Below are 11,080 nucleotides of genomic sequence, written 5' to 3'. Positions count from 1 at the left end.
ACCAAGTGTGCCAAAAGGAGGCTTTACAGGAACCGTTTGGAAAAAAGCGATCGTCTGCCAGCCAGTAGGATTTCACCACGTCATGTTAGCTCCACTTCCCTAGAGGGACCCTTTAAATATCTCCCATGCGGTTTAATCTTTGCAACTTCTCTGGCCTCCATCTTTCTTTCCTCGGGGCCAGGGAACCTTGCCGGGTGGGATGCGTGCTCTGTACTCAATAAAGCCATTTGCTATTCCACACTTTGTGGCTCTGGCCTCTTCCTTCCTTCTCGGCGGGGAAAAATACCTTACAATAAGGAATGCCCCAAGACTTCCCATCCTTACAGAGCCCCCTGAGGAGACTGAGCTGCCACCCTCCTATAGGCCAAAAGCTAGAGCCCCTGAGTCTACACAGAAGCTACAGGAGGAGGCTATAACTTCCACTGTTACACTCCCTCCCCACACTCGAAATGGATCTGAGTATGGGCAGAGAAGGGATCCTATCTTGCCACGTGGAAGCTCCCCCATCGAGAACTGACCCCAACCCTGAGGAATGGCCCTTCCTTGTGTATGTCCCATTCTCCACCAGTGATCTATATAATTCGAAAAGCCCAAATCCTCCATTCTCAGAGAAGCCTCAAGTGCTAATAGGGCTTATAGAATCTGTCCTACAAACTCATAGACCTACCTTGGAAGGCTGCAAGCAACTTTTAAATACCCTCTTTACTTCAGAAGAGAGGGATAGAATTAGACAGGAAGGTAAAAAGGCAGTCCTAGGGTCAGGAGGGGGATCAATGGAAGAAAATAGGGACCACATCGAGGCAGCTTTCCCCTCCACTAGACCTCAATGGGGTCACAACTCCCAGGAGGGAAAAGCCTCACTGGACGTTTTTCACCGGTATGTCTTATCAGGACTAAAGGCTGAGGCCCAAAAGCCCAACAACCTGCCAAAGGTTGCTGAAATTATCCAGAATTTGCAGAAATCTCCTGCTGCATTTTTTGAACGCCTTTGTGAAGCATACCAGGTGTGTACCCCTATAGACCCGGATGCTACTGAAAACAGTGTGGCAATTAATTTGGCTTTTGTGACTCAGTCAGCCTCAGATATTAAAATGAAACTTCAAAAGCTAGAAAGGTTTGAAGGCATGAGTGAGTCCCAGTTAATTTCAATTGCTCAGAAAGTTTTTCATAATAGAGAGACAATAGAGGTAAAACAGGATAAAAGGATAGCTAAAGTAGTAGTAGCAGCACTCCAAGAGATGAACTCTTTGTTAGGGCAAGGGGCCCCCAAGAGAGCAAAATATAGAAAGAGGGGAAGGAAAAGATTTGAGGAGAAATAGGGCTCTGCTGGGAAAGAATATGTATATTGTAAGGAAGAAGGGCATTGGAAAAATAAATGTCCCACATTACAAGTGGCCAAGGAAAGTTCTAAAGTTCTGAACCTCAAGGACTGACAGGGCCAAGGCTCTTTTTCATTTGTTGGTCAAATAAATTTGTAAATATGATATATATGTTTGCTCGCTTATAGTTTGCATTGGGTTTGGGGGACAGGCTGTAAGCAGGCAGGGTGGTTATAGCCTAAGGCTTAGTTTTAAGACTAAGCTTTTTCTCACACCCTTGACTGATTGCATGACGTGGGGTGGTGCACTCTCATGAGGAATCCAATTATGCCTCAGATAAGTGACTTTGTATCAGAGACTTCTTTGTTTATATATTGGATTAAAGGTTTTGATTTCTATGCTATAAAGTGAGGGCAGACCAGGAGCTTGCTCTCTCTGATTAGCATTAGAGAGGGGAAGAGTGATTATGTTCTAGGAGAAGCCCATCCTGTAGGACGGCAGAGAAAGGCCATGTGGAGGAGGTCAGGAGAAGCAGCCAAGATGGCAAAGTGCTGAAGGAGAAGCCAGTTTGTGCAGAGTTTATGTGATGTGAACAGAGGTGAATAAGGCTGGTGAGCTAGAAACCTTTGATTCTAGGAAACTTGGATAAGTCAGTGGCTTTGTGAGTACTGAATGAGTGGGTTTTGGAGCCCAGTGTGTATTTTTACTTGCCCGCTGGGTGAAAGGATTAAAGCTAATGGCCCATCAGTTTTTGGCTCTGTTGTTTCATTACCGTCTGTCTGAATCTAATGCAAATCTGCATGAGCCAGGCAGCTGTGATGGTGGCCGCAGCTACTGGTTTTACACATTGAACCCCTAGGAACCTATGGTAACAGCAGAAATAGGAAGAAAAACTGTGGACCTTCTAATAGATACTGGAGCAACACATTTGGTTTTAACTAAGCCTCTGGGGGGAAGGGCACTGAAGTAAGAGTGAGGTGACTGGAGGAAATATAAAATAGAAACTAGTTTCAGATATTCAGATATCCACCTACTGACCAGAAAAGGTTTTGCCCATTTGGAAAAATACAGGGTAGGAATGTTATTAAAAATTAAAATTTTGCTTTAAAAAATATTAGAAAAAGAAAAGGAAACAGGGCCAGGTAAAAACATTTAGAAATTAACAAACCACGGGTGTGGACCTTGCTAGTTATCAGTTCCTTGAAATAAATTGCAACTCCAGATTGAGTAATGGGATCATGAATAACAGGATTATAGGGGATGGGATTATCAGAGGCAGCTCCTCCAGCTGCTTTTCCCCTTCCCCTTTGTTGGGCAGATAAAATATATTATGCTCACTTTGTAAAAGATAACGCTGCCCATGTGGAGGCCGTTGCCCAGGTCATATTAATGTGTGTTGGGAGGCAGGCAGGATCGTTGTAGCCTGGGGCTTCGTTTTGGGATTAAGCCTTTCCCACCCTTTTTGATGTGGGGTGGTACAATCCAATCATGCCTCAGAGAAGTGATTTTGTATTAGAGACCTCCCTATTTTGTATATTGGATGAAAGGGTTTGAATCTACACTATAAAATGGGGGCAGAACGAGAGTTTGCTCTCTTGGTTCCTGGGATGATTAGTATGAGAGAGCAGAGAGATCACAGCAGAGAGCAGAGAGAGGCCATGTGGAGGAGGCCAGAAGAAGCAGCCAAGATGGCGGAGTGTTGAGTGAGAAGCCAATTTGTGCAGAGTTTGTGCAGGGAGAAGGAAGGAGATGGGGAACAGATGTGAATAAATCTGGTGAGCTAGAAACCTTTGATTCTAGGAGAACTCGGATTAAGTCAGTAGCTTTGTGAGCACTGAATGTGAGTGGGTTTTGGAGCCCAGTGTGTGTTTTTACTTGCCCACCGGGTGCAAGCTAGGATTAAAGATGTTGGCCCATCAGTTTTTGGCTCCGTTGTTTCTTTACCGACTGTCCGAATCCAATGCGAACCTGCATGGGCCAGGCTGCTGTGATGGTGGCCCTGGCTCCTGGCTTTACACCCTCCTTCAGACATAGGGGTCGTGTAAGCCCTTCATGGGTGGGAGTGATGGTTTGGTGCCCTCCACTGGTGTAGAAAAAATATATATAGAAGGAAAAATAAGTGTAAAGTGAACAAGACTAGCCCTGGGAAAAAGATTCCAACTCTCTCCCGTGAGGCCGAGGCAGGTGTTGGGTCCCCTCCAAGATTTCTCTACCCTTCCCCAATTCCTTTGTGTGGCATGGTTGTTTTCTGACGTGGGAGGCATGGGATTCATGGAGAGACCCACTGCTTTAGCCAGAATAGTAGAAAATTGTAAAAAGAATTTTCAGGGAATTGTGGGGAAATTAAAAACCTCATGTGGGGTAAAGCAGCCCACTGTTAGTAAGGTAAATTTGTATTTTAATTTGCTGCTTTTGTTGTAAGAAATAAAGCTAGACAGCTGCCAGGGAGGGGGGGTGAAAGTCAGCTTAGTTCTTGGAAATCTCGGGGTGTGCAAGAAGAGACAGGCCTGCCGGATGCCTCTGCCTCTTCCCTCTTCCCTAGAACTCTGGTTGGCAAACTGCTCACACCAGCTCGTGGACCACATGGGGCCTTTTGCCTCCTTGGGTGTAGCTCTCCAATGAAGTGCCATGTGTGGGTGCTGCCTTGGTGGGGAATGTGCCTACCTATATAGTTTAGGTTTAAAATTTGGCTCTCAAAAGAAATTTCAGTTATTGTACTGTTAATATTTGGCTGTATTGACTAATAAATTTTCTGACCACTAGGTTAAAAATGTATATGTTATTTCAAAGGTCTTTTTGATAATTCTCTTTATTTGTTGTTTCATAAACCCTGTGATATTAAAATCTTGGTTTAGATATTAGGAAATATGTAATGATTGTTAATAATGCCTTTTTATATAATGTTTAGTTTATTATAATTTTGAAACAGTATTCTTCAATGTTAGGTCACCAAATAGTAACAGATATTACTATTGATTAGCCTAACAGTTTGAATGCTAATGTACTGAGTTATTCAGCAGCAGAGAGACTCTGGAATCCTACAGAGACACCAAACTTGTTACTCCTGCAAACTTTTACCCTCTTTTATTTGATCCAGCTAATAACACTGTTTTTGTCTTTTTTCAATCAGTTCCAGACATATGGAAAAAATTTATATAGGCAGATGGGGACCCTCAAACCCCTCAGTGAGATCTTCTGAGCATGGCTTTTAAGGTCTATAATGATCAAGAGAGGAACAGAAAAGGCAAATAGAGCCAAAAAAGAGATCAGGAAAAATACCAGCTCTTGGCATATGCCCTTAAAAGGTTGCAACGTCCTGAAGGGACTTCATAGGACTCATCAGGGCCCTGCTTCAAGAGTGGAAAGGAAGGTCATTGAGCTGAGGCCTGCCCGGCTTCTCATCCCCCACCAGGGACATGCCTTTCCTGTGGGAAAAAGGGACACTGGAAGGTAAACTGCCCCCTTGCTTCTAGAAGGAAGGGTTCAGTCTCTTCCAGCCTTGCTCCAGCCACCTGTGACCTGACCTTGCTCAGCCTGCTGGGACTTGCCACTGAAGGCTAAAGGTGCCCAGGGCCGTCAGCCCCCATCTCACATCACTGTGGATGAGCCTAGGGTATTTCTTCCAAGTAGCAGGTAAACTGATCTCATTTCTTATAAACACAAGGGCCACTTACTATGCCTTGCCTGAGTATTTGGGTTTTATTTATCCCTTGAAGATCTCTGTTGTGGGTATTGATAGTCCTATTTTCTGCTGTTTTGGGGTATTTTTTTCCCAGAGACAGAGAGAGAGTCAGAGAGAGGGTTAGATAGGGATAGACAGACTGGAATGAAGAGAGATGAGAAACATCAATCATCAGTTTTTGGTTGTGACATCTTAATTGTTCATTGATTGCTTTCTCATATGTGCCTTGACTGTGGGCCTTCAGCAGACCAAGTAACCCCTTGCTCAAGCCAGCAACGTTGGGTCCAAGCTGGTGAGCTTTGCTCAAACCAGATGAGCCTGTGTTCAAGCTGGCAACCTCGGGGTCTTGAACCTGGGTCTTCTGTATCTAAGTCTGACACTCTATCCACTGCTCCACTGCCCGGTCAGGCTCTGCTGTTTTGTTTAATGTATAGTGTCTCCTTTATTCCTCTTGTCTCAATGCCCCGTGCCTATTTTAGGCTGGGACCTGCTCCTAATTTAGACAAATCTACCTCTGCCACCAGCATAGTGTATCCCAGGGTTCTCTTCACCAGGCCACAGTTGCAGAGCCCCAGGGAAAGGCACCCTGGGTTCATCTCTCCAGTTTAAAGAAAACGAAAGCTCCATCTTCATATGTGCTGCAGACAGCTTTTCCAGTCTACCTGAATCATTGCCAGCTAGAAGCAGTGGTAATTGGGACCTGAACTCTAACTGCAAAGTGTGAAAATGTGACCACAACTTCAGTGCCTTGTGGACTTTTCCTGAATATGTGTGACTCCTGCTGCCTGGGACAGTTCTTAGACTGAAGTGGGATTAGGTTACATTTTCAAATAATATGAAGCAGTGATAGTGTCAACATGGATTTAGGGAAATTACATTAACATGTTAAGGACATTTAAGACTGTAAGAATTTTATTTTAAATCCTGTTGTATTAGTTAGGACATTGCTTAATAATCTAATTGGCTTTAATCACTTCATTGTATTAGGATACTTGTTATAGTATCTGTTAGTATTGGCTATTTTAATTTTGTTGTTTATTTTATATTTTTCCAGTCTGCCTCAGAATCAGAACATAGGAACATAGGAATTCAAATAAGTATGAAGATATTTCCTAAAACCAGTGGGGTTTTTAGGAACTTCACTAAAACGCTTGTTACTAGAGGTTTATTAGCAACCAATTAGAAAAAGATTTTGCCAACAGGAAAGGGATAATTAAAAAACCAGACTTAGAATCTACTGTAGAAGGCATAATATCTGAATGCTTAGTTTATGCCCAAGTGAATACTAAGCAAAGTAAGGAAATTGTGAAAAAGAACAGGGAAAGAAGAACTTTCCCAGAAAACATTTAGAAACAGACCTTAATGTAATAATTAGCAGATAAATAGAAGGTTTTCCTACTGGGACTGGGGCCACAGTGACATTTGTTAGGAAGTTGCTGTGTGGAATTCTTTCCAAATATAGTATGCCCATTCTAATGTTAAACCTGCTTTGTGTCCAAGATCTCACAACCGGTGGGAAGGGAACTCAATATTAATTAGAAACTAACTTGAAGTTACATTGTGCCTACAAGCCCCAAAAGTTCAGGGCAGGTAGAACACCTGAATCAGATCATAAAGGAAAAGTAACTACTCCTTCCTTAAGTACTTTCAGGGTCTGCAAATTACTCTACAGGCTGTTCCAAAGACTGTCCAAGAGGCACTTCTAGCACTTCCAGGAGATCTGATACATCATTTTCAGCCGGGAGACTCAGCCTGAGTAAAGAAGTACATCACCCGAGGACTGACTCCCACGTGGACGGGTCCACATACCATGATCCTGACCACTCCCACTGCTGCTAAGGTAGAAGGCATGCCCACCTGGGTCCACCATAGCCAGTTTAAACCTGCAGTCCCAGCAGAGACACCTTCGTGGGCAGCAGAGACTGACCCCACTGACCCTTGTAAGTTGACCCTGAGAAGAACAGCATGCCCTGCTCCAGCCACAAATCAGAAGCTGGTTGGTCTACGTACAGCTAATGCATGAAGAAACTCACTAAGGACTCCCTTTTAACCAGACTTTGAGAAAGAAGGAAAACTGAGGTAAAAGGAAAACCAGTGTGGTTGTCACTAAAGGTTAAATTCTTTAAGAGTTCTGACTAAAAGGAATTGTATAGTTATAGTAATAAAAGGTATAGAATATAGCAATACTTTTTGAAAGAGAAAGGAAGAAAATAAATTGTTATAAAAGCCAGTTATTTCTGAATAATTAAGAAAATTTATAAAAATTAAGGATTGCCTCATGCACCTCATTAAATTAAGTCAAGGATTTGACTCAGGATATAAAACCAGTGGGGAATGCGGTACAGTGCCAGAGAACTGTAAAACTTAGTATTGGCAATGCCATTTTAAAAAAGAAAAGTCAGGCTTTCTGTCTTGTCCTTTCTTTGGAAAATGGAGGGAAAGGATATAGAAATCTCCTGACTTACAAGGACAACTGGGTCATTTGGTTTTAATTCTCTGAAAGAATTAAGGTTATCTGAAGAGCTTTCTTTCCCTTTCAATAAGAGACAGAATTTACATACCACCCTACACTGATTTTGGCTCTTCCTTCCCTTCCTAAAATCCTGAGATTAATGTGTACCTTTAGGCAAAGGAGGAGAGATAGACACTAAAAGGTTTATGAATGTATTTTGATATGTAAAATGACATCACCATTGTGTTATCTTGAAAGTTTTAATGTTTTTTAAATCCCCTAGACCAGTGGTCCCCAACCTTTTCTGGGCCACGGACTGCTTTAATGTCAGAAAATATTTTCATGGACCGGCCTTTAGGGTGGGACAGATAATGTATCCCATGGCCAAGACAAGTGTCAAGAGTGAGTCTTAGATGGATGTAACAGAGAGAATCTGGTAATTTTTTAAAAATAAAACATCGTTCAGACTTAAATATATATAAAACAGAAATAATGTAAGTCATTTATTCTTTCTCTGCAGACTGGTACCAAATGGCCCACGGACCGGTACTGGTCCACGGTCTGGGGGTTGGGGACCACTGTCCTAGACCAGTGGTAGTCAACCTGGTCCCTACTGCCCACTAGTGGGCATTCCAGCTTTCATGGTGGGCGGTAGTGGAGCAACCAAAGTATAAATAAAAAGATAGATTTAACTATAGTAAGTTGTTTTATAAAGATTTCTTCTGCCAAACTTAGCGAAAATCCGACATAAAGTACTTGGTAAGTGTTGGTCAAATAAGTTTGTAAATATGATATATATGTTTGCTCGCTTGTGACTTATAATGGGTGTGGGGGACAGGCTATAAGCAGGCCAAGTTGTTATAGCCTGAGGTTTGGTTTTGGGACTAAGCTTTTCCCCACACCCTTGACTGATTGTATGATCTGGGTGGTGCACTCTCATGAGGAATCCAATTATGCCTTGGATAAGTGACTTTGTATCAGAGACTTCCTTGTTTGTATATTGGATTAAGGGATTTTGGTTTTCTACACTATAAAGTGGGACAGACCAGGAGCTTGGACACACAGTTCCTGCTATCACAATTGCAGGGGCTCCCCTGATCCCTTGCCCTTCATGGGAAGAGCTGGTTTTCTGCTTTTCCCTTGTCTTCTTTTGTGGTTTGCCTGTCTTGGTGAGACACCAATAAATAGGATGGCCCCCCATCCTCTGACTCCGCCATTTCTTTATCGTCTGCCCGAATCCAATGGGAACCTGCATGTGAATGGCCACGATGGCGGCTTCTGGCCTTACAGTAAGTAATTGTTATTATATGCTTTAACTTGCTGTAACTCTGCTTTATAAATTTTATAAAGTAAAGTTACTTCCCTACTTTATAAATCACCATTACTGTGGAACCGATGGGCGGTTAGAAAATTTTACTACTAACAGAGATACAAAAGTGGGCAGTAGGTATAAAAAGGTTGACTATCCCTGCCCTAGACAAATGTTATAATCTTGTTAATGATTGTATCATGCTCCCCCAAGCTGTATGTTGTCAAAGGGTATATAACTAGCCTCTGAGATGTATTTGGGACTGCATGATTTGGGTCTGCAATGCCCCATGTTAGTCATATGCTGCCAGCATATTTAATAAATCTCCTCCTTTAATAAAACTCCTTCAAAATTCATCTGGACTTGGTGTCTCTACATAAACCCATGGGAGTGAGGTACGGTACTTTACAACATTCGGGGTATGGTACTTTACAACATCTTAAGTGTGTCTCTATGCCTGGATATACTCTGTTTATTGTATTTAGTCCATCACAACCCTGTCTATGATACTTGGAAAGCTCCAGATCAGTTAAATTAGCAGAGTCCCCAAATTAATATAATTCCAACATTTGAACTATCCTCTCGAGGAGCAAAATTAAAAAATGGTTTCTTGATGATCTGTTTAATTCCTTCTTCATAAAAAGTTTGGATCCCCCTGGCTGAATAGGTTGTTAGTTAGAGCATCTTCCTGAAGTGCAGAGGTTGTCGGGTTGATCCTCAGTCAGGGCTCATACAATAGATTGATGTTTCTGTCTCTCTCCTTTCCCCTCTCTAAAACAATAAAATAAACATTAAAAAGAAACTTAAAAATAGTTTTGGATCTTTTGCTATTTGGATGTATTTGTACACTAAACTTGGTTGAACTATTGAAAATATTTTGAGTTGCATAAGCAATGAAAGAAAAATATGGAGGTTCTTTAATTTATCTAGTTAATTATTTTCCTAAGTTTGGCTCAAGCATTTGGTAATTTAATTTTGCTTTTAAGACTTAAATATTTATAAATCCAAAAACCTGAGCTTTCCCATCTATAAAATAGGATAATATCTAAGTAATCTTTCAACACAAACATTATTTGTCTCTTTTTATGACTTCTGCTAAAACTTAGAGATGCCTTAAAAGAAAAAAACTGTCCTCTAAGACTAAACCTACATTAGTAGTATATACATACATACTCCCAAACACACACTCACACACCCCTTATTATGGGGTTTACTTTACAAATTCCTAGGTTGTTGAGCAAAATAGAAATTGTGTGAAATCTTTTTTTCAGATCACAATGATACCACAATGATGAAAATGACTAGTATTTAAAAAAAAACACTAAAAAATAAAACTAACATGATGACTACTGCAGGAAAAGGTCCCTCAGAGGTTGGCAGTCAAGATGTGTGGCTTCACCGAGGACCAGACCACAGAGTTCAAGGAGGCCTTCCAGCTGTGTGACCAAACAAGAGATGGCAGGATCCTGGACAGCCAGTTTGGGACATGATGAAGGTCCTGGGTCAGATCTCCATCTGTGTTTAAAGTCCTAGGGAACCCCAAGAGTGATGAGATGAATGTGAAGGTGTTGGACTTTGAGCACTTCCTGCTTATGCTGCAGACTGTGGCCAAGAACAAGGACTGGGGCACCGAGGAGGACTATGTTGAAGGCCTTAAGTGTTTGAAAAGGAAGGGGACAACACTGTCATGGGTGCTAAGATCTGGAATGTTCTCGTCACATTGGGTGAGAAGATGACAGAGGAAGAAGTAGAGATGTTGGTGGCAGGGCACAAGGACAGCAATGGTTGTATTAACTAGGAAGCATTTGTGAGTCATGTTCTGTTGGGGTGATGGCCCTTGGGGCAGATCTTGTTCGCATGGTGCTGAATGGCTGAAGACATTCCTGGTGTCCCCGGAGCCCTGTACCTTCCCCTGTGTGACTGCCATGTAGCCTTAAAGGCTTTCTAGGTTCTCTTGTCACAGTACTTTCCCCAACTTGTATCTCTCGAATAATGTTTGCCGTCAACATTCACCAAATAAACTTGCTCTTTGTGCTCAAAAACAAAACAAACAACAACAACAAAGAAACCTAACATGAAACATACAGGTTTTGAAAAAAGTTACTATTAAGTTTGGGTTCTTCAGAAAGTTGAGCCTGAGAGGGGTAATTCTGGGAATCAAAGGAATGGAGAGAGTTAGACCAGGAAAGAGGTGAGTTATTCAGGTGATGGGTGTTCAATGTCTCCTGGATCAGCAGGGCACAGGCACCCTTCCAGATCTGTCTCTGTAAGATGAGACCATGGGGCATTATCCACCACCAGCTCTTGCATCTTCCATT

At 42.1% G+C, this 11,080-nt stretch overlaps 1 pseudogene; it reads left to right on the top strand.

Moving 5' to 3' along the window:
- Positions 1-10,121: 10,121 nt before the first annotated feature.
- Positions 10,122-10,593, top strand: LOC136328943 (myosin light polypeptide 6-like; annotated as a pseudogene).
- Positions 10,594-11,080: the final 487 nt, after the last annotated feature.

Source organism: Saccopteryx bilineata, chromosome 3 (genome assembly GCF_036850765.1).
Source record: "Saccopteryx bilineata isolate mSacBil1 chromosome 3, mSacBil1_pri_phased_curated, whole genome shotgun sequence".
NCBI classification, from domain to species: domain Eukaryota; kingdom Metazoa; phylum Chordata; class Mammalia; order Chiroptera; family Emballonuridae; genus Saccopteryx; species Saccopteryx bilineata.
The sequence above is the reverse complement of the archived record's forward strand: the minus strand, read 5'-3'. Positions and strand labels throughout refer to the sequence as shown.